This window comes from Culex quinquefasciatus, chromosome 1 (genome assembly GCF_015732765.1).
Source record: "Culex quinquefasciatus strain JHB chromosome 1, VPISU_Cqui_1.0_pri_paternal, whole genome shotgun sequence".
In the NCBI taxonomy this organism is placed as follows: Eukaryota; Metazoa; Arthropoda; class Insecta; order Diptera; family Culicidae; genus Culex; species Culex quinquefasciatus.
Window position 1 is genome coordinate 121,826,209 of NC_051861.1, and position 18,894 is coordinate 121,845,102.

The window sequence follows — 18,894 nt, forward strand, 5'->3', positions numbered from 1 at the left end:
CGCTTTAAATCGCGTCACATTAAAAAAGCTAGGGAATTTACATGTTTTGCATGTAAAGTTACATGTTTTGTATGTAAAGTTACATGTTTTTGCGTGTAAATTTAATATAATGGAATAGATGTAAATAGATCTAAATTTTATGTAATTGATGTAATTTTACCGATTCTATAATGTAAAATTACACGAAGTTTCTGTAAAGTAGAGCGTCACGTCTTAAAATCTGATCCACTAAGGGTTAGAACAGCGAGATAACCATCGTTCAAACCATTAGGAGAGCATCGAAAAGGTGAGGCTTCGATCCAAAAACGGTCCGCGTGGTACCTTCTGGTTAGACCCTGACCTGCGCGGTCGAACCAATTACAACCACTTACTAGCTGCTGCTGCTGGTTGAACCCAAAGGGTCTTTCTAATCTATTTACATAAATTTATCTCGTCGTCGTCGTCGTCGCGGAGGTACAACTTTTTTCAATCAGCTCGAATTTCCATTAGCTGCTAGTAGTGTTGACCTTTTCCAAGCGTTCGGTTCAACCGCCTCAAGCGCCATCTGCGCGCGGTGGCGACCGAGAATGTGTTATAGAGATGTAAACTGGTCATAAAATTAACACCGTTCGACATGGGGTGCTGGATAGATCTTTATTTTCGAAGTCGTCGACGTTGTTTAGTCGAGCTTCTGAGCAACAGCACCAAGTTGAGCGCGTTGATTCGCCTTATTTGAGAGACCCCCGGCAGCAAAAAACTTATTAAACTTGCACAACATTTCATAATTTGTGCAAATTACACGATAATTACAGCGGTTAGGGGAAGGGGTCTAACTTTGATTGTTTCTCGAGCGTTGCTCGATCGTATTTGTACTGTGCTGGAGAACGACTCTGCTGCCAGGCTGTCTGACACGATCGGGCGGCACTTGTGGCATTTCTGAAGGGAGGAGTCCAATCACAAGGGCTTGGTGGTGCACTTGGAATGGCGTCGTACGAAATGAGCTCATTATTTGTTGCGGTTGCGCGTTTGAGATCGCGGCTTCGCGATTAGGGATCGTGACGAACTCTATCACAAAAGCTGCACTGTCATGATTGTTGTGAGTGATGTCATTGTGGGAATTGAACACGTAATATTACACTGAAAATCATGTAATTCTTTTCGATGAACCAAAAAGTCCTTGGGATATTTCACGAAGATCTAGGTCTTAAGAAATCTGTCCAACCGTCCGTCGCGGCACGTGGACAAGATCCAACCGCGTGGCTTACCTCCTCCAAATTCCAAATATCTCTTCAAAAACCGTCCAAGAGGTGGCGCCAACCTGACAATCACCTTCGCTCGGAGGTTTGTGCACCCCTGCCGTCGTTGCTGCCTTCACTCACCTGCAAATAAAAATAAACAAAACAAACAAAAATAAGTAAATCTGACAGTCGACGACGCGCGCCGGCGTTGTTTACACCTTGGTGGTGGCGTTGGAAGCTATTTAAACAGTTAGCAGCAGCAGTGGGTCTCTCTAAACAATGTTTATCTCCGGGTGGCGCTAATTTTAGCGTGTAAATTAAACTTTTCGTGTGATTTTTTTGTTGCTGCATTTTTTTTCAGGCATTTAGTGGTGGAGGCGTGAAAAGTTAATAACCGCGCGCGCGCGAATAAACAATAGTTTGCTACCCCCAGTTGCGTGGTGAAACAGAAGCCAGATTTGTTAGTAACAGCGGTGGCCAAAATTAGTGGGAGGTTGTCCGCCAAATCTCAATGTCAAGCTGCTTCGAAGCGAGTCAGAGCCACCTAAATTTTAATTTTGGTATTTTTTTGTTATCTTGGATTTGTTTGTAACTTTTTGGTAATTTTTGTCATTTTTGTAATTTTGTATTTTTTGCGATTTTTGTATTTTTTGTATTTTTTGTAATTTTTGTAATTTTGTAATTTTTGTCATTTTTGTCATTTTTGTCATTTTTGTCATTTTTGTCATTTTTGTCATTTTTGTCATTTTTGTCATTTTTGTCATTTTTGTCATTTTTGTCATTTTTGTCATTTTTGTCATTTTTGTCATTTTTGTCATTTTTGTCATTTTTGTCATTTTTGTCATTTTTGTCATTTTGTCATTTTGTCATTTTTGTCATTTTTGTCATTTTTGTCATTTTTGTCATTTTTGTCATTTTTGTCATTTTGTCATTTTTGTCATTTTTGTCATTTTTGTCATTTTTGTCATCTTGGTCATTTTTGTCATTTTTGTCATTTTTGTCATTTTTGTCATTTTTGTCATTTTTGTCATTTTTGTCATTTTTGTCATTTTTGTCATTTTTGTCATTTTTGTCATTATTGTAATTTTTTTCATTTATTTCATTTTGGTCATTTTGGTCATTTTGGTCATTTTTGTCATTTTGGTCATTTTTGTCATTTTTGTCATTTTGGTCATTTTTGTCATTTTTGTCATTTTTGTCATTTTTGTCATTTTTGTCATTTTTGTCTTTTTTATCATTTTTGTTTTTTTTTTTTTGTCATTTTTGTCATTTTTGTCATTTTTGTCATTTTTGTCATTTTTGTCATTTTTGTCATTTTTGTCATTTTTGTCATTTTTGTCATTTTTGTCATTTTTGTCATTTTTGTCATTTTTGTCATTTTTGTCATTTTTGTCATTTTTGTCATTTTTGTCATTTTGTCAATTTTGAAAATTTTGACAATTTTGGTAATCTTGATAATTTTAAACTTTTTGATAATTTTGTCAATTTTGACAATTTCTACAATTTTAACAATTTTGTCAATTTTGAAAATTATGACAATTTTGATAATTTTGATAATTTTTGATAATTTTGATAATTTTGATAATTTTGATAATTTTGATAATTTTGATAATTTTGATAATTTTGATAATTTTGATAATTTTGATAATTTTGATAATTTTGATAATTTTGATAATTTTGATAATTTTGATAATTTTGATAATTTTGATAATTTTGATAATTTTGATAATTTTGATAATTTTGATAATTTTGATAATTTTGATAATTTTGATAATTTTGATAATTTTGATAATTTTGATATTTTTGATAATTTTGATAATTTTGATAATTTTGATAATTTTGATAATTTTGATAATTTTGATAATTTGGATAATTTTGATAATTTTGATAATTTTGATAATTTTGATAATTTTGATAATTTTGATAATTTTAATAACTTTGCTAATTTTGATGATTTTGATGATTTTTATAATTTTGATAATTTTGATAATTTTGATAATTTTGATAATTTTGATAATTTTGATAATTTTGATAATTCTGATGATTTAGATAATTCTGATAATTTTGATAATTTCTACAATTTTAACAATTTTGTCTATTTGAAAATTATGACAATTTTGATAATTTTGATAATTTGGATTATTTTGATAATTTTTGATAATTTTGATATTTTTGATAATTTTGATAATTTTAATAATTTTAATAATTTTGATAATTTTGATGATTTTGATAATTTTGATAATTTTGATAATTCTGATAATTTTGATAATTTTGATAATTTTGATAATTTTGATAATTTTGATGATTTAGATAATTTTGATAATTTTGATAATTTTGATAATTTTGATAATTTTGATGATTTTAATAATTTTGATAATTTTGATTATTTTGATAATTTTGATAATTCTGATAATTTTGATAATTATGATTATTTTTATAATTTTGATAATTTTGATAATTTTGATAATTTTGATAATTTTGATAATTTTGATAATTTTGATAATTTTGATGATTTTGATAATTTTGATAATTTTGACAATTTGGATAATTTTGATAATTTGGATAATTTTGATAATTTTAATAATTTTGATAATTTTGATAATTTTGATAATTTTGATAATTTTGATAATTTTGATAATTTTGATAATTTTGATAATTTTGATAATTTTGATAATTTTGATAATTTTGATAATTTTGATAATTTTGACATTTTTGATGATTTTAATTATTTTGATAATTTGGTGATTTTGATAATTTTGATCATTTTCATAATTTTGATAATTTTGATAATTTTGATATCAACCTTTGATAATTTTGATAATTTTGACAATTTTTTAGATTTTGATAGTTTTAATTTTTTTGTTAGTTTTGATAATTTTGATATTTTTTTTATTTTTCAGCAAAAAAGAAAAATATAAAGCCCACGAAGAACTGACGACCAACCACCTGATCCGCGCCAAAATTCTCCCACTTTCACTACCGCACGATTTCTAAGCCCTGCGCGTTGCCAGCTGACGACGACGGCCCAAAAACAGGCCATCGCGAAAGGGAGAGCATCGCTACCAGCGCGCAACCTAAATTGCAAATCAATCACGAGCAGAACCAGCCAACACAAGCCGCGGTCTTTCGTGAGTCGCGGCTTCGGTTTTAGAGCATCATCGCCAACTTCCATCTTTGTCTCAAGACTTGAACAATCTCAAGTGCCATGCCGTGTAACCAGCTCACGTACTCGGAGCAGCGGTCGGTGGTCCCCGGCGGCGGCGGCGGGTTGACGATCGATGGATCGATTGAGAGTGACAGCGGTAGCCGCCTGCGGGAAGGAGAAAGGTTGCTCCAGATTTCCAGCCCGTGTAGACAGGGACTGACAGACAGAGTCTGGAGGAGAAAAGGTTTGGGTCGAAATTTGTCACGCGCCACGGATCTGGGTCAGCGGCGACAACGTCGACGACGACTGGTGACTTCAACCCTGACACTCCATCATCGTAATGCATTCCAGCCTTTTAAACTGCGATGAATTTTAATTGCTTTCATAATGGTTCTCCGGTGCTGGCTGTTGTTGCCATGAGTTGTGTAGACTCACTTTGAGTATAAAACGCACGGACTATCAGATGGCATCATCCATTTGGCAGTTGACACGGAAAATGTTTAATGACGTTTGAGACTGTTACGATTACGCTGAATCTCCCGTACAATCTCTTGTATATATATCTATAATATATGAACTCTTATATCAACTCGATTTCTGTAGATTCGTTGAAGACAACTTTTTCCGTGCACTCTGCTATTGTAGAGTACGTACGCACACGGGGAGACGACTTCTTGTACGACCGCCATCGACCTACTTTCGGGGCTTTCGGGGGAGGTCGTTGGGGGAGGCGGAGTTGTATTTTGATACCGCGCGCGCGGCATACGTGTATTAGATGTGTAGACGAAGAGCCATTTAGCTGGACACACGCGCGCGCCGTACTCGCAATTGCGATGCGCGCTACGAGGATCTACTAGGAGGTAGAGAGTGGAGGTCGTTGAGGAACTTCCGGTGCGGGTGGATTAGCTGACGTAAGAGCACACACGAGTTGACGCGACGAAGTGGTTTTAATTGGATATAACTCGCAGGGAAGAACCTCGTTGAGCGCTGAGCTAAGCCGGGCCGAGTCGTTTGAATGTCGGACTTCTTGTTTTTTTGTTTGTCGAGTGAAATTGAAGCACTTTTGTCGGCTCGCCGGAGAGAGAGAGAGTCGGAATACCTAACTGTTTTGCGCTGGCAATAAAACGGTAGATTTCCAGGAAAGGCTCGTTGTGAACAACGCGTGCGTGTGGCGTCGAGGAAGTGTTTTCGGAAACTTTGGACCGCGCAGCGGTTGTGAAGTTGCGCACTTTGGACAATGCCATTAGCTACTTCAAGCTTGCTTTTTTGCGTAACTGAAGTCAGGTGTTGAGGCAGTTTTGCAACTCTCCAATGTCATAAAATGAACAAACTTATTAATCAATAACCCTCTCCCTTGTTAGCGATTGAAACCGAAAACGCGCAAAAGTCGACACATAAATCAACTGGGGAGAGGCTTCCATATGAAGAGGGAAAACCCGGGTATCGGATTACAACCTGTATCCTGTGCGCAGAAGAAGCGGCTTACGGCAGCACTACCGCACCGGAATTGGGGTAGACACTAATCCGAAGCATGCCAGAGGGGTCAGAGTCAGGCTTCCTTGTGTGGAGTTGGCTTTGTTTGCGATTTGAAAGCAATGTAAGTTATCTATATTTCAAGTTTGTATTCTACCAGACTCGCTGAGGATATGCGAGTATGCTGTATGGTCTAATTCTTTCGACCTTTTGTTAATTACGGCTGTAGACAGAAAGATCAAAACTCCAGGACGTGTTTGGATGACCTAGGACATCCCAACATACCAAAAAAGTAGTCTACCATACTCACTGGAGCTGTGCGGATATGATTCGGGGTCAAAATCCGACTACCTCTTGCTTGTTACGGCGGTGGACGTACAGATCTTAACCCCAGAGAGTCATTCAATGACCTAGGACATCTCAAAATATCAAGAAAGTAGTCAACCTTGTTCACTGAAGCTATGCGAATACGATTTGGGGTCAACATCTGACGACCTTTTGCTTGCTACGGCGGTAGACGTACAGGTCTTGACTCCAAGGGGTCTAAGGATGACCTAAGACTTCAAAAAAAAGTAGTCTATCATACTTACTGAAGCTATCCGGATTTGATAAGGGGTCAAAATCCGTCGACCTTATGGTCGTTGCGACGTTAGACATACAGGTCTTAACTCCAGGGAGTCCTTGGACAACCTAGGACATCCCAACAAATCAAAAAAGTAGTCTACCATACTCACTGAAGCTATGCGAATATGCTTCGGGGTCAAAATCCGACTACCTCTTGATTGTTACGGCGGTAGACGCACAGGGCTTAACTCCAAATAGGCTCTGGATGACCGAGGACCCCTTTGTACAAAAAAAAAGTAGTCTACCATACTCACTTAAGCTATGCGGATATGATCCGGGTTCAAAAATCCAACTACCTCTTGCTTGTTACGGCGGTAGACGCACAGGGCTTAACTCCAAAGAGTCAATGGATGACCTAAGACATCCCAACATACCAAAAAAGTAGTCTATCATACTCTCTTAAACTATGCGGATATGATTCGGGGTCAAAATCCGACTACCTCTTGCTTGTTACGGCAGTAGACACACAGGTCCTAACTCCACGGAGTCCTTGGATGACCTAGGACATCCCAAAATACTAAAAAAGTAGTCAACCATGCTCTCGTCAGCTAGTCGTTTAGGATTCGAGGTCAACATCTGACGACCTCTAGCTTGGTACGGCGTTAGACGTATAGGTCTTAACTCCAAGGTGTCCTTGGATTACTTAGGACATTCCAAAATACCAAACAAGTAGCCTAACATACTCACTGAAGCTGTGCGGATATGAACCACGGTCAAAATCCGACTGCCTTTTGCTTGTTACGGCGGTAGACGTACAGGTTTTAGCTCCAAAGAGTCCTTGGATAACCTAGGACTTTCCAACATCCCAAAAAAGTAGTCTATCATACTCACAGAAGTTATCCGGATATGATACGGAGTCAAAATTAGTCGACCTCTTGGTCGTTACGAAGTCAGACGTACAGGTCTTAACTCCAGAGAGCTCTTGGATGACCTAGAACATACCAACTTTAAAAATAAGTAACTAACATTTCTCACAGAAGCTTAAAAAGTATGCTCTTTGGTCGAAATCCATCGACCTCTTACTAGTTACGGCGGTAGATCAACGATCTCAACTCTTGGAAGTTCTTGAAACATTGAAGGTAACCAATTAACGCAAAACGCTGCTCATCACAGCTGCGTGACGCTGTACTCGTCGTGTTCACGCTGATATCCGACTTCCTATGATCGCGTTCAACTCATCGACTGTGCTGATCCATACACAAGAATAGTCTCGAAACCTCACTCCCAGATCAACAAGTGACTCCTCCCAAACCCATTGACGTGCAGACCGCCACCTTTCGCGGACGCAGTTATGTGACACCACCGGCCTCTTCAGCGCAGATGTCCGCCGTCAAGAGGAATACAAAACAAGTCGGTAAAAAAGCCAGGATGACGTCGTCGGTGAAGAAAGCAACGCGATCAACAAGTGTGTGACTCATCGCCCGGACGTCTCACGGCGGAGAAAGTTTACTTAGGCAACCAGCCGAACTTGAGCGATGTGACATTTACGCGCACGCAGTTTGGACAAAACGTCGTCGTCGTCAAACGCGCTGGTTAAGTAAGATTTGTAGAAGGAGATATTGCGAAAGAGCCTCTAAAACTCTCGCGCAATTATAGCCTCAAGGAGTCCCCCCCGTTCGAAGACATCTCTCGCGTCGTGTGTGACCTTTTGCTGTGAGAAGATCAGCCCGCGGGGGTCCTAAACCCATTTGTCGGAAGCTGGGTTGGGTCCGAGTTGTAATGAAGTGTGTCCTCCGATTACCGCCAGTGTTCCAAAGTGGTCGTCGTCGACGACGACGGCGCTTCAGGGTGCGCGAAAAATCAATAACAAACTGATCCGCGAGCTACCTTAGGAGTCGATCGGAACTAGACGACGGCAGCGGAGGAACTTAATTTCTATGATAATGACCGTCATTAGCATAGGACAAGTTTATTTAAACGATGATTTATGCTACTGCCCCGGATGCTGGTCTCTACGACAAGGCTCGCGAAACTATCGCGTCGTCAAAATCATGGTCGTACCTCCTTTGATTCCGTTGAGGGGCCCCTGCGGGAAGAAGTGGGTGCAGCCAGCGAGCCGAAGCTCTGCTGCGCAGAGCAGTGTATGATAAACTGATTACCTTTGGCCGCCTCCAACTTCCTCCGATCTGCTCTCGGGGGTAGATTTCGCGAACGCGAGCTCTAGGAAGGCCCGGTTATTGTAGGTGTTTACAATGGCAAATTAATGGTTTTTGTGACTGTAATGGATTAGATGGCCGATGGCTAATCGGGGCGGTGGGACGTCGCGCGTTGTGCCACTTCTGTTGTAAGGGGGTACTCCTCGGTTCCGGGGGGTTGGCTCCGTTGGAGGTTCGCGCGCGCAGCGTTCGACCGGGTATCGCGGATTACTTTGAACTTGATCTGCTTGGCTTGAAGATGTGACCAAGGTAATAATTTATCGTTTTGTCCGTTTGAAGGTCTACCAGCAACCTGTGTTACGGAGATCTGTTGATAGCTTGGGATCTTATTTTTCTACTAAAAGCTCACGGAAATGAGTTCCATCGAAAATTAACCAATTCAAGTTAGCAGGCTTCAAATGAGTGAAACAGCAAATTTTTCGGATGAATCAGCAAAAAGTTTTGCTCAATTCCCCAATTTGTCTTATTTTTTTAAATTTCATGTTTTTTTGTTTGTATTTTTTTTTAAATTTCTGTAATTTTTGTCTTTTTGCATTTTTTGTCATTTTTGTCATTTTTGTTATTTTGGTCATTTTTGTATTTTTTGTAATTTTTTGTATTTTTTTGTAATTTTTGTCATTTTGGTCATTTTGGTCATTTAGGTCATTTTGGTCATTTTGGTCATTTTGGTCATTTTGGTCATTTGGTCATTTTGGTCATTTTGGTCATTTTGATCATTTTGGTCATTTTGGTCATTTTGGTCATTTTGGTCATTTTGGTCATTTTGGTCATTTTGATCATTTTTGTCATTTTTGTCATTTTTTGTCATTTTTGTATTTTTTTGAAATTATTGTAATTTTTGTCATTTTTATCATGTAACTAACATTCCCGTCCCTTAAAATCGAGGTCTACAAACTGACATGGCGGGCGCCGTTGGTGGCCAATGACTGTTACCTATTCGCAACTGATCTAGCTTTAGCAATCATGGTGTTTTATCTTTTCAGCGCATTCATACATGCTGTTGATAAGGGAAACACCACTAGATCGTCGAAGCCTATAATCAGTAGTGCTGAAAGGATATTACGGTTCTGTTCAGCAACGGAGAAGGACAACCATGGGTGGTCTCTCATGCTCATGCTCATGCTCATTATTGTAATTTTTGTCATTTTTATCATGTTTATAATTTTTATTATCATTTTTTGTCATTTTTTGTCATTTTTGTCATTTTTGTCATTTTTGTCATTTTTGTCATTTTGGTCATTTTGGTCATTTTGGTCATTTTGGTCATTTTGGTCATTTTGTTCATTTTGGTCATTTTGGTCATTTTGGTCATTTTGGTCATTTTGGTAATTTTGGTCATTTTGGTCATTTTGGTCATTTTGGTCATTTTTGTCATTTTTGTCATTTTTGTCATTTTTGTCATTTTTGTCATTTTTGTCATTTTTATCATTTTTGTATTTTTTTGCCATTTTTTCATTTTTGTCATTTTTGTCATTTTTGTCATTTTTGTCATTTTTGTCATTTTTATCATTTTTATCATTTTTGTCATTTTTGTCATTTAGACCGATTTGGGCATTTTTGGTAACTTTTCACCATTTCGGTCGTTTGAGTTATTTTAGTCATTTAGTAATTTTGGCCATTTAGGTAATTCTGATCATTTTGGCCATGTATGTAATTTTAGTCATTTTGGCCTTTTAGGTCACTTTGATCATTGAGACCATTTGGGACATATTTGTCAACTTTGTCTGTCACATTGGCTATTACGTTTTTTTTACATTTTGGCCATATTCGTCATAGATGCATTTTTTCAGATTTGGTAGTTTTTTTATTTTGGTAGTTTTGATCATGATGGTTGTTTTTTTCTGTATTTCTAGTATTTTCTATACGTTTTTGTATTTTTTGTTTTGCATTATTTTCTGTATTTCCTATAAATTTTCTGTATTTCTAAAATTCCCTTTTTTTTCTGTATTTTCTGTATTTTCTATATTTTTATATTTTCTGTATTTTCTGTATTTTCTGTATTTTCTATATTTTCTGTATTTTCTGTATTTTCTGTATTTTCTGTATTTTCTGTATTTTCTGTATTTTCTGTATTTTCTGTATTTTCTGTATTTTCTGTATTTTCTGTATTTTCTGTATTTTCTGTATTTTCTGTATTTCTGAATTTTCTGTATTTTCTGTATTTTCTGTATTTTCTGTATTTTCTGTATTTTCTGTATTTCTGAATTTTCTGTATTTTCGGTATTTTCGGTATTTTCGGTATTTTCTGTATTTTCTGTATTTTCTGTATTTTCTTTATTTTCGGTATTTTCTGTATATTCTGTATTTCCTGTATTTTCTGTATTTTCTGCATTTTCTGTATTTTCTGTATTTTCTGTATTTTGTGTATTTTCTTTATTACCTGTATTTTTTTCTATTTTCTGTATTTTGGTATTTTTATAGATGATAATTTAGAAAAAATATTGTATTTAGTAAAAAAAAATTATCTATGAATTTTTAAAAAATTAATAATTTAAAAAAAACTGTCAGTTTAGTGTTGGTATTTTATAATGTCTCCAAATCTAAAGACGCATATTTGAAAAATTAAAGTTCACATATCATAACAGTGCGACCAGATCTTAAAAATTTATGCAAATTTAAATGTTTAATATTCTACTTTTGGATATCCTTCAAATACTTTCCGAACGATGTGTCAAAGTGTGCGTTCGAAAGTCATTTTCAATAAAGTTCACGACTTTTGACTTTGAAAGAATTTTTCGAATTTCACTTAAGTACTCAAAACACTAAACAGTGTTGCTAGTTTTCAGGATAACTAACTGCTGGAAAAAAAAAAAAAGGTTTACTTGTAAGAAAATCATTCAACTTTACTTTTTTGGAACATATTTGGAAGCTCTTCCTAAATTTTAAGAGTAATTTGGATTCAAGTTAAGTGCTTATATTTTTTAGCAGTGTTGCTCGATTTCCAATATCACTTTATTAATTTCAGAAGTACAGTAGGGTCGTTTAGCAGAAAAATAATTTAATTAAAAATATTCTTTTTGCAATATGACCCTTTTAAATTCCCGCAATCTGGACGCTGACAGCGCACACGAAAATGTCATAAATCTGATAGATCGTCAAGGTTTCAATAAACTTAAAAGAAACTCAATCACGATTTATCAATGTCACCTCTCTCTATCTGTCTTTGTGTGTCACCACCATCGTAACATGAGTCTCGTCCCGCGCCATTCTCGTAACGCTGGGTTCAAGTTTTGCGGTTTCTTATTTTGCACAATCCACTAATTACTCACTTGACGATAAACTGTTTCATTTGCATTTGCGCGCAAAGTTCTCCAGCAGCAGCAGCGCAATTATAAATCAACATACCCCTCGCGTCTAGCGAGGGGAAGGGCGGTTGCCAGATCACGATTTTGATTGCAATAGCCGGCGAGTTAAGGCCTATAATTAAGCCCCCAGAAATATGCACGATTTTAAACTTATAATTATTTCGGGGTGACCCCTCTTCTTCCCTCACTCGATCTACACTATGCCCTATAAAAATAAAATAAAAATAAACGGGCTACCTCTATCTCCCCTTAATGATAGTATATAGAAAATCGGGCCGCACCTCTCCACGACGGAATTTTCCGGGCCGCACGAAAATCGTGTCTTCTTCCTCTGAAGAAAAAAAAAGGGCTGCGCTCAAGAAGCTCTTCCAATTTAAAGAGGCGAGATCAATAATTAAATCACCGAGCGTGCACCGCACAGGAAAAAAGTAAAAGCTCTTCGATTTTAATAAGATTAAGACCCCGTTTTAAAAATATACTACGAGCTCCGCGAGGGAATTTTTTAATTGAGAAAGAGAGGAAATTGGCTCAACGGAAGCTTTTCTGACGGTCACTTCTGCGAGGTGGTGCACCTGTGCTCGAGAAAGGGGAAGGAAATGTCAATAAAAGTCAAGAGAACGCGCGCGCGAGCGCTGATGAAGTCGCTGAACAAATACTTGGCAATCAGCACGAGTGTTATGCTTAGAGAAGGAAATTGGACGGGGCCAAGAACGACCGGCGAGCGCCGAGATGATGTCTGAAAGATACATAAATCAATCGGGGCTGGAAATGTTGCTGGTCATGACACACGGCCAAGTGAACTTCGCGGTCAGGCTAATTGAGCTATCGAGAATCTTGAGTTAGATCAGCTGAATTTTCAGAAGCCGGAGCTACCCAACTCCGCGTCCCTGATATCAGGAAACCTCAACTGAACTAGCTCTAAATGACAGAGTTGCAAATCCGCTACGTTACACAACGCAAACAAGTCGTTCTGTTGCGGTTACGCCTCGGTCTAGAACTGGAGCGAACTGCACACCTCACGACACACCATCACTCAACGCGTGTCCAAACAGGTGTTTGGGAAGAATCGTGACTCGGTGTGCGAGGTCGTCGCCAGTAGCGCTCACAACTCGTTTCACTTCTTCCAATCAAGGGGCAAGAATCTCCGATTTCATCGCGCGCGGCTTTCAACGACGTCGAAAAAAAAGCTTCATTAGCGAGTTATTACTGACGAATGGGGAGAGAGGGCAGCGCGACGCTCAAGTGACGAAGCAATAACAACTTGAAGCGTCGTGGGGTGAAAAAATCATGTAAACAAAATCATGTGTAGAGAGGTTAGGTTTGTGTGACGCTGAAGACCGGGGTTATGTAATGCGTGCAGGAAGTTTCGCCGCGCCGCCTTCAAGTGTGCAAACTGCGATACTTTCTTCGCGCACTTTGTTTGCGCTGCGGGGTTGACCTCCCTGGCAGAAGTTTTCAAGAAACCGTACACGGAATTTACATAAGTTTTAAAAGACGTAGATTTAAGAATTAACTGCTGGTGTCTTGGATTAAGATGCTAGGATTGGCATGCCCAACAACTTTGTAGAATGAAAAATGTTCCCAAAAAATGTTTCTGAAGAGTTAGATTTTCTGACAAACCTCATTCGTGAACCACCCTAATTTTATTGATGAATTGATTTTTAGCATATTTTTGGATCAAAGCCCGGCTACAGGTCTGCCGGTTGAATAATAATAAAAAAAAATCATACTGTATGTTAGCAGAAAACTATTGAAAAGATATTCCTCAACTCTGGGAACACTGCCACCCAAAAAAAACACATTGTCAAAGTATTTCAGAACGTTCTCCAAACTCTTCAAGCTTATTAACTTCGCCCTCGACGATTGCATAAGTCCGATGCACTCTCTCTCTCTCTCTCGCCGGTCGAAGAACAAATATTTACCGAAACTTTTATCAAGTTCAACCGCGGACGTGTTGATTAGTTCGATGCACCGTCGTCGCGTCGCTCGGAATGATTGATAGAGTTCTGAACAACAACAACAACGGTTCCGACTCCAACGTTGCGATCGGTACCGGACTCTCAACGCTGGTGGAACCTGCCCTGAACACCGAGCTCCAACTCGTCCAAGGAAAAACAGGTTGGAAAAATAAACAGAAGCGATCGCGAGTTCGTTGCGAGGGGAGGGGAGGACTTCGAATGTAAACAACGCCGTGGCTAGGCGATCAGATAAAAATAAAAGTGTTTAATGCATCACTTTCGTTTCGGAAGGTGAGTCCGAGTCGTCGTCGCTGTTGCCGAGGGGGAGACCTGACCGCGCTGCTGTCCAGGGGCGTGGAAAAACGGTTTATTTAAACGGAAACATTCAAGACGCTTTCCGGGTGTTGGAAGGCAGTGCTGTTGGGCAGCAGGGTAGGATGAGTTATTGTTGGAAGAATTTAACGACTACTTGGAATTTTTCGGTTATCCAACCTGAGTTGTACCGGGAATTATCGCTGAAATATTGAATTGTTGCCAGATGGCAAAACTGTTAACATTGCACAGTGGTCCAGATCGCAAAATTAAGTGGAAAACGGATTTTCCGAAAAATGGTGAAGTTTTGGAGCTTTGGTGTCTTCAGAATTGTTGTTGCAAATAGAAAGAGGCAACTTTTGGTTTGGTTGAAAATTAGGGTGGTTCACTATTCGGGTGATTTTGATAATCTTACTTTTCAGGAATATTTTTGAGAATTTTTTCGTCTTCTAAAAAGTTGTTGGGCTTGCCAATCCAAGCAACTTTGTCGAAGACACCAAAATTTTATCTTGTAATGCCACTAGCGTGCCCAGGTCCTCAAGGAAGGTGGGGCAAAAATATTAGAGTTTTGAAAATTTCGTCGTTTATGGACACCCCCTGCCCAATTTTAGAACAAATTTCCGAGGATGGTGGGGCAACTGCCCCATGTTGCCCCACCCTAGGCACGCTAGTGATCTACGCCTTCTACGACCAAATTTATAGAAAGCATCTGAGCAAACCTTCAAAAATCAGTTTTTTTAACGTGGCAATTCAGGGTTAAGCTTTAGAGAAAAGCGATGTTCTGGGCACTTTTAAAGCTCTAAAAAACATTTTTATTTCTTGACAAGTCAATTTGGACTTAAGGGTCAAAAGTTACAGCCATTTAAAGGTAAAAAAGACGCAAATTTAAAACTTAAATATTTCGAAAAGACGCAAGCCAAATTTTAAGCACTAGGTTGCATTTGAAAGAGGAGATCCAGCACAACAAACGCTAAAAAAATCTCAGGGATGTTTTTCTTTAAACTCGAGATATCTTCATTTGAAAAAGTCTTATTTTCAAGGGAAAACCTTATGGGACCACCCTAACGAAATTCGAAAAATCTCCAAATATATGTTTTTCCATGTAATTTTGCCCGCTGAGTCTGAATCTGCCCTCAGAATTGAGCCGAAGTGTCGAAAAATCGATTTTAATCATATTTTGGGTTTCCATGTAAAATTTATAAATCGATCTCTCGAGTTTAAAGAAAATATCTCGAGTTTTAAAAAAAAAACACCCCTAAGATTTTTTCGAAATAAATTTGTTTTAAAAGTGCCCCGAATATCACTTTTCTCTAAAACTTAACCCTGAATTGCCACGTTCAAAAAACTGATTTTTGAAGGTTTGCTCAGATGCTTTCTATAAATTTGGTAGTAGAAGGCGTAGATAACGAGATAAAATTTTGGTGTCTTTGACAAAGTTGCTTGGATTGACAAGTCCAACAACTTTCTACAAGACAAAAAAAATCCCAAAAATATTCCTGAAAAGTTAGAGTTTAGAAATCACCCTAATAGTGAACCACCCTAATTTCCAACCAAACCAAAAGTTGCTTTCCATATGCAACAACTCTTCTGAAGACACCAAAGCTCCAAAACTTCATCATTTTACGGAAAATCCATTTTCCACCTAATGTTGCGATCTGGACCACTGTGCACTGTGCACTGTGCATTGAAGGGAAAAAAGTCAAACGTCAAAATATAAAAAAGGTCTAAATGGCAATCGAATGAACAAAAGGTCAAAATTGAACAAAAAACCATAATTGGATAAAAATAAAGCCAAAAATCAAAATTGGACAAATGGTCAAAATTGGACAAATGGTCAAAATTGGACAGAAGGTCAAAATTAGACAAAAAGTCAAAATTGGACAAAAGACAAAAATTGAACAAAAGGTCAAAATTGTACAAAAAATCAAAATTGGACAAAAAGTCAAAATTGGACAAAAGGACAAAATTGGACAAAAAGTCAGAATTGGACAAAAAGTCAAAATTGGATAAAAAGTCAAAATTGGACAAAAAGTCAAAATTGGATAAAAAGTCAAAATTGGACAAAAGATCAAAATTGAACAAAGGGTCAAAATTGGAATAATGGTCAGAATTGGACAAAAGGTCAAAATTGAACAAAAAATCAAAATTGGACAAAAAGTCAAAATTGGAAAAAACGAAACTATTGGCACTACGCCCCCCGGGGCATGGCCTTCCTCTAACGTGGGATTTCTGCTCCAGCGCCTCTGACGAGACAGGAGAAACCGAGACCGACGTTTTACTTCACCATCCGATAGAAGCTCAGTGGATAAGGCGGGAATCGAACCCGCGTCTCATAGCATCATCGGGATCGGCAGCCGAAGCCGCTACCCCTGCGCCACGAGACCCCAAAATTGGACAAAATCCAAAAATTGGACAAAAGGTCCAAAATGGACAAAAAATCAAAATTGGACAAAAAGTCAAAATTAGACAAAAAGTCAAAATTGGACAAATGGTCCAAATTGTACAAAAAATCAAAATTGGACAAAAAGTTAAAATTGGACAACAAGTCAGAATTGGACAAAAAGTCAGAATCGGACAAAAAGTCAGAATAGGATAAAAAGTCAAAATTGGATAAAAAGTCAAAATGGGATAAAAAGTCAAAATTGGACAAAAGATCAAAATTGAACAAAGGGTCAAAATTGGAATAAAGGTCAGAATTGGACAAAAGGTTAAAATTGAACAAAAAATCAAAATTGGACAAAAAGTCAAAATTGGACAAAAGGTCAAAATTGGACAAAAAGTCAAAATTGGACAAAAACCTAAAATTGGACACAATGGACAAAAATCAATATTGGACAAAAAGTCAGAATAGGATAAAAAGTCAAAATTGGATAAAAAGTCAAAATGGGATAAAAAGTCAAAATTGGACAAAAGATCAAAATTGAACAAAGGGTCAAAATTGGAATAAAAGTCAGAATTGGACAAAAGGTTAAAATTGAACAAAAAATCTAAATTGGACAAAAAGTCAAAATTGGACAAAAGGTCAAAATTGGACAAAAAGTCAAACTTGGACGAAAGGTCAAAAATGGACAAAAGATCAGAATTGGACAAAAAATCAAAATTGGACAAAAAGTCGAATGGACAAAACGTCGAAATCGGACAAAAAGTCAACATTCAAAAAAAAAGTCGAATGGCAAAAGGTCAAAATTGAACAAAAAAATTCAATTGGACAAAAAGTCCAAATTGGACAAAAGGTCAAAAATAAAGGTTTGGAAAATTTCTTAGCATCGCTGACTTAATTAACAATGAATTCCAAGAATTCCAAGAAATCCTTAATGTCCAACATTTAATGAGAAGTCTGCTCTAACCTTTGGTAACCTTCAGCCAACTCGACACAACGTTGTCCAGAAGGGCCCTCATGTCACAATATACTAACTCTCTTCCACGAAGTTAGGTGGGGGGGGGGCAAACATTTCCGACAATCGCTCTCGTACACCTGAGTGAATTGCAAATCAAACACAAACTCACACGACGGAGAGTCATTAGTGAGCGCACTATGCGGGCACATTTACTCATGAGGTGGTAAAACATATATGCTCTAATCAGCAAACCACCTCAAAGCAAGCAGTTGGTGGTCACCACCAGAAAAGTTTGGAGGACCTACTCACTCAAGCGATTAGCCGCGTGTGAGGTCTCCGATTTTCTGTGTGTGTGTGGTTTGTGTAAAGTTGATGATTGATCGAAGTTTAGTGTGGCAATTAGATGACATAATAACTTGCTAATTGTTTGGTTTTTGTGGCTCGGAACTCGCGTCAGGCTTTGTTTGGGGAAGTTGGCTCTTTTGACTGAATGAGTCAGTTCCGTTTGAAGAAAAACGGCATGTTTCATAAGCTTTTAGGAAGCCTAACGTTAGGGTACTCCTTTTGAACTCAGTCAATACCTGAGATAATCGATCTACAGGCAGTAGCTAGTAAAGAAACCCCGATGATGAGTCCCCAGCTAGCCTTCGCAACCACGAGGACATCGAAATAATCCACAGTTTTGACTCACAAGTACTTTGTAGACAATTGATCTACAAAGTACTTGCCTAGCATACCCAAAAACAAATTCAATGTCCCCGCAGTTCAAAATCATCGCTGGGAACACCCCAAACGCTCTCCACACCGGGATACATCTCGCAGGTCAACCATCTCGGATATTGACAGAGTTCAACAAACTACACCCGAAACCCGAGTGGTACCCAAAACCTGACTCCACACTCTGACTCATCGCCCGGGTCGACTTGCGACTCAACCGCACACACACGTCAAGTGATTGTTTGTCTAACTCACGCTACAGAAACACACCGCATCTCCCCGAACTCAGACCGGTCTTCGGTGTTGTTTTTCTTCCGCCAGGCGGCGATCTGGGCCCAGACCGGTTGACGCATGTTGGTCACTTCCTGATGACCCCGCCGTCAGTTCCAGGTATCGCTCAACCTCTCCTAATGCAAATACGAAAGTCCTGCGCTGCCGATCAAGAAATTAGGAGGGGAACTCCACCTTCGCGCAAAAATACGACTAAATTAAAAAGGAAAACAAAACGACGCTCGAGTAATTATCCAACGTTCAGTTTTGAGGGGACGGCGGGTGGTACGCGGCTGAACAACATCATAAAACCAACAAATCGCGCCCGCGCTCGGCCGAAGAAAGCGAAAAGAAATGACACATTTCGCCAACCGGTGAG

General features: G+C 38.2%; 1 protein-coding gene across 1 annotated transcript in view; it reads right to left on the bottom strand.

The window, feature by feature from the left end:
• Nucleotides 1-18,894, bottom strand: part of LOC6054180 — a 279,137-nt gene that overhangs the window by 222,645 nt on the left and 37,598 nt on the right.